This window comes from Mesocricetus auratus, unplaced genomic scaffold, assembly GCF_017639785.1.
Source record: "Mesocricetus auratus isolate SY011 unplaced genomic scaffold, BCM_Maur_2.0 Super-Scaffold_100707, whole genome shotgun sequence".
Taxonomy (NCBI): Eukaryota; Metazoa; Chordata; class Mammalia; order Rodentia; family Cricetidae; genus Mesocricetus; species Mesocricetus auratus.
Window position 1 is genome coordinate 11,585,081 of NW_024429269.1, and position 6,133 is coordinate 11,591,213.

Below are 6,133 nucleotides of genomic sequence, written 5' to 3' on the forward strand. Positions count from 1 at the left end.
GACTAAAGTCTCACACAACATCCAGCTTTTTTGTTTTTCTTTTTTTGTTTTTGTTTTGTTTTTTTTACAAGACAGGGTTTCTCTGTATTGTTTTGGAGGCTGTCGGTCCAGCCTGGCCTCGAACTCACAGAGATCCGCCTGCCTCTGCCTCCCGAGTGCTGAGATTAAAGGCATGGGCCACCACCGCCTGGCAACATCCAGCCTTATTCAGAGCATCAGACAGTTTTTACTCCAATGGTTAAGAAGGGTCACCTGAGGAAAGTGTTGAGTCAAAAGGACAAGCCAGACGTGGCAGAAACATATTTTCCCTAGAGGCATATAAATACATACTAATATCCAGTTGTAATCTGAAGTATACTCATTCTGCTACACCTGGGAGGAGCACAAAAGACATTCCAAGAAGAATACCATGTTTTTTAAGAAACTGTGGTCACGAGATTCTTGTTTTGTTTTCTTGGCATTTTTTCTCACAAGCACTCTGAATTCTCCTCACATGACTCCATTCTTGAACTGTGTTCCTACAATCCTTAGCTACACAGCTAGTTCTACAAGACCAGTTGGGATACATTAAACATGTCAGTACAAATATGTGGGTTATGTCATTTAGGGTAAATGGTTGAAGCTTCCCAAAGAATCGACTGTGGTTAAGTGTTTTCTGTATACTAATTTTGTTAGGACCTCTAAGATACTAAAATATAATCTTAAGACAGACAGGATGGCTCATTGGATAAAGGCACTTGCTACCAAGCCTTATGGCTTAAATTACAGCACTAGAATCCACATGGTGGAAGGGAAGGACCAGCTCTGGCTCTGGCAAGTTATCTCTGACTGCCTCACACATGCAGTCAGATGAATCCCCCTACCCCCATGAGAAAAACCCAAAAGTTAATACAATTCAAAACCCAAATCCTGAGAAGTGTAATCTCAGCCCTCAGGAGGTTGAAGACAGGAGGACTGACTGCTTTAAGGAAAAGCCAGGCTCTGGGGTCAGGCTTTCAGTGTTACTCCTCATTAGGTGGATGCTTGCTTGCCCAGCCAAGGCCCTGGGGTCATTCTGTAAAACCACCGAAAGAAAGGGAAACAATTCTATCAAGGAAAAGGAATGGGTATTTATCACTTGGATAGTAAAGTTACTGTTTCCCTGTGTTTAGTTTTTAGCTAGATATTTGTAGGTAAGGTTTTTGTTTTGTTTTGGTTTTTGGTTTTTTTTGGTGGAAGGATTTAAATGGATGTAGCTAATGCTTTACATACATCTAAAAGTACAACATTTTTATGCCAATTTCACACAGTCCCCCTGTATATGTCAAATCAAAATATCTCATGAAATTATTTTATGTTTACAGAAATTGGAAGTTATATTTATGCTTAGGTATCAAACACACTTTTTCTATGTCATACAAGCATAATGTTTTTTTTGTTGTGGGCATGGTTTCTTGATTATTAAATAATAAAGCTTTAGCTGAACAATGGTGGCGCACGCTTTTAATCCCAGGGAGGCATATACTGATGGTTCTATATGAGTTTGAGGTCTACAGAGCAAGTTCGAGAACAGTAAGGACTATACAAAGAAAGTCTATTTTTAAAAACCAAATAAATAAATAAATAAATAAATAAATAAACACATTAATTTATTAAGGCTTTAAACTTTGAAGACACTTAAAACTCCTGGGGCTGTTGACTTTTTGTTTTTTCTATAAAACTATATCTAGATTATGACTACCTCTCAAAGTTCTTCATTGTTATGTTTGTTTACATGGTGAAGATAATGCTGTTTTATATTGTATTGTTTTCCTTTTGAAGAACAGAAATACAGTTATTTCCAGGTTTGATTTACTTAAATTTTCAGTGTTAGCAAGTATTCAGCTACACATGCACGTTGAAAAACATCCCTTCAGACATACTGTTAAATGACTTGAAATAACCGTTGTTGTAAAAGCAGAGTTGTTCATTTTCATTGTCTTTGTGTTTTAAAAAGCAGCTTCTAGGGGCTAGGGAGATGAATCAGTGGTTAAGAGCACTGGCTCCTCATAGAGAGGACCTGGGCTGAGTCCCAACACCTACCTGGCAGCTCATAGCTACCCATAACTATTCCCAGGGATCCAGTGTTCTCTACAGTCACCAGGTGCACAAGGCACACAGACATACATGCAAGCAGAACACTCATACACATAAAATAAGATAAGCAAACAGAAATGTCTGGGGCCATTTCTTAATTGCCATGCATAAGCAGTTTTGACAGTGTTGAAGACTTCAGCATTGATAATCTTACCAAATCTTTTTCTGACTCATGTCAAATTCTAAATTGAGTTTATTTATGTATTTAACATCATATAAAGAACATAAAGGCATGAGTGTCAAAACTTCAGAAGCCAAATTTATTCATTGAGTTCCACGCTTCTTTTGTCTTTACTGGGTCTTTGAAACGATTCTTCTGCATTCTAACCTACATGAAGAAATATAATTTGTATTTCAGTCCACCAGCTAAATGACACTCTGCATGTTTCTGGGTTTTCAAAGAACTGTGTAAGTCCAATGCTATTAACTTTGCTCTGTTTGACTGTGGGTTACCTACATCTTAATTTTCTTATGCCTTTGTAAATGAGATTTGCAAGTTACATAATCTCATGCAGTGTATATATAAAATGTGCATTTTGGCAGAGTAATTAGAGGTCATTTTTTCCCTGAGTATTTTCAATTACTAGATAATTATTTCTCAGATTTCTTAGATTTAAGTGTTAACAGATATGCTTATGAGTGAGAAATATTAAACTGAATCTCAAATTATATTCTGTAATTGTTAGTAATTTCCAAACTTCTTGATGTTGGTAGTAGCAATAATTTCTCCAGAATTTCCTTAACCTCTGTTAATTCTTGGAACGGGTTAGAAAAATTTACATGTAACTAAATTTGAATATTTTACACATTATTACAATTTAGGGCCCAACAATTTAGCAGAATGAAAATGATCACTGTAATAATTGTCTACACATGTTTTCTTAGCCAAACAGAGTGTCTGGCTGGGCTGTGGGTGCTGGAGAGATGGCTCGGCCATTAAGGTCTCTCGCTGCCCTTGGAGAGGACCCACTCGATGGCCTACAGTTGGCTGTAACTTCAGTTCCAGGTGATCCTGTGCCTTCTACCCTCTGGGCACCGGATTGTAGGTGGCGTACAGGGACATGCGGATGAAGCACTTACCTACCTCAAAATAAGTTTCCTTTTTAAAAAACTCTGTGAGACGGCGGCCGTCATCGTCCCTTTACGTCACTGTTTCTCGATATCTAGAATAGTTCAGAACCCTGTGAGGCTCTGTCAACACACGTTCTGGTCTCTTCCACCTCAGTTTCTGATTTTCAGTAATATCACAGACCCAAAGAATGAATATTTCTTTACCAAGTTCTCACATGATACTGATGCTGGTGGTTTGGTGATCCTATTAGTGACTTTGCTACTCAGGTACAGGGCTGGTAGTTGAAACACACATGGCACGTACCTGTCCCCAGATTTGATCCCTGGCACCATCTAAAAGGAGGTAGGGTAGCATTTTGGGCTGTGTAATTTTTTAAATTTATTTTGGTCATAGCTTAATGTCCTAGTATATTGTGGGTAGTTAAAGATTCCTACACTCTGCCAATCTAATACACCCCTAAGTATTTTCAGCTGTTGACAGTCAACAAATACTGCTAGATCTATTATTCTTGATTAGAGAATGTACTAGCTCCTGAATGGCTTCATATTTACATTAACATGTTTGTTATACTGTTTTGAACTTCTGTTTCATTGTGTTCATGAACTTTTTTGTTGTTGGGTTCTTTTTTGTTTATCAAGACAGAATTTCTTCGTGTAACCCTGGCTGTCCTGGAAATTGCTCTGCTTCGAACTCACAAAGATCTGCCTGCCTCTGCCTCCCAAGTGCTGGTATTAAAGGTGCGTGCCACCACTGCCTGGCTACAAACTTTGTTAATATAAATGAAAAGTACATTTTTGTGAGGCGGTATCAACAAGTAGATATGTAGATTTCTTGAGCTTGGTTTGGTGGTCAGCCAATCCAGCCAACTTGGCAAACTCCAAGCCATGTGAGAGCCCCTGTCTTGGGGTCGGGGAAGATGTGGACAGCCATCTGAAGTAGTTCTCTTGTCTCTATCCACATCCAAAGAAGTCATTTGAAAACTCTCATTAAGAATTTCACTTCATCAAGATAAGAATTCTCACCTGTACTAGTATTAGTGAGGAAATGGCTCAGTGGGTCAGCCTTGGTGTCGTTGTATTTGGACTTACTTAGTGCCAGCTAAAAGAGGCACTGGGAACTGTTCTAGAGTTTGCTTACATCCTGGTAAGCAAATGTTAGCATTTTGCTGTATTTAGTAATGGGTTGACTTTGACAATCATATTTCCTAATTTCCTAAGTCTATAAGTATTCTCAACAGTCTTGTTTTCTGGCCTTTATTAGTCATGTTACAAAATAGTACTTATCAAGGAATCCAAGCTGAAAATAAGCAATTTATTTCTGAGACCAACAAAGATGCCTACTAAATACACCTACATGTTTAAAGTTAATTCAAAATTACGTATATTAAAATTTTTAATTGGTTTGTAATGAGCGCCCATAGTTACTAGATTGGGAGTAGTTTGTTTCTGGCCAGATTTAGCTCTCAGGAGGCAGAGTGCTCTCTGAGTTCAAGGTCAGCATAGGATACCTTGTTTCAAAACAAAAAAAAATCTAAGACTTGCTGTGAGTATTGTAGTATCAGATGGATTGATGTTAGTTGGTAGGTACTAAGACAATCCACGTGTTTTCATTTGGAATCCAGATACTCAACTTGCTTCTCAGAGATCGCCTTTACATACGATTTTTAGTGTCTTGAAAGTACCCAGGATGTTTGAATTGTTGAAGCGTTTTGTGATTTTCTTTTTCCGAACATTTGGCTTTGTGATGATTCTTTTATCTGCAGTCAAGAAAGTCATCCTCCTTCTATAACTAGCCCTTTTACCAAAAAAAGAAAAAGATTTTATTTATTTATTTATTTATTTTGGTTTTTTTTACAAGACAGGGTTTCTCTGTATTGTTTTGGAGGCTATTGGTCCAGCCCGGCCTCGAACTCATAGAGATTCCGCCTGCCTCTGCCTCCCGAGTGCTGGGATTAAAGGCGTGCGCCACCACTGCCCGGCAAGAAAAAGATTTTAAACATTTAGTATGTGAATGTTTGGCTTGCATGTATATCTGTGCACCATGCATGTGCCTGAAGACTGGTGGTCAGAGGAGGCATTAGAGTCCTTGGAACTGGACTTACAGATGCTATCTACCATGTAGGTGCTGAGACCTGAGCCCCGTCCTCTGAAAGAGCAGCAGTTTTATTAAGCTCTGAGCCTGGTCTCCAACTCCCTGTTTCTGGCTTTTTCGCATGGCAAATACATGCTTCCCCTGTGTTTTTCTCTCCAAAAGTCAATTTCTTGTTCTTGGAATCTCAGGACTAATTTAAAGGTCTCTTTTACATGAAAATGGCTAACTAATGATCCTGTTTCCAGATGAGCTATTTTCATTATAGACTCATAAGAAGAAAACACTTTTCTAAATTCAGTATGTTACACAGATACTGAATTCCTTGACACATTAAACAGTGAATTATTTGTTGATAATCTTCTTTAAGAAGTAATTGAGTCCTGTTACACTAAAATGAGTTGAATCTCTTCAAGAGTCTCTACTTTCAGACCCAAGAGTTCAGTAAAACTGGGAGGGGGCACTGGGGGCCAACCTAGGTGCTTCATGTGTAGGCAACTGCTCTTAATGCTGTATACTTGGTTCTAATGACAGCAGTTTACAAAGCAAACAACAGGAACGTCGTTATGTTTGCCATCCTGAAGATGCCATGTGTACTTACAGCAACCCAAAAGTATCTGCTGTTAACCATTGAAGCTTTAGATTTTATCTGTTAGGTTCCTGGTATTTAGGTTTATGCATAGTAATTAGCTGGGAAATTTTAACATTATTGCTTAAGTCCATGTTGCCAATTGTTAGGATTTATTTGCAGCTGTTACAGTTTTCTAAAAATGAAAGGAAAATTTAAAAATCCTGAAAAATGACATGCTTTGATATTCTTAATTTTTGCCTTGAAATAAAATGTGTTTAATTTATTTT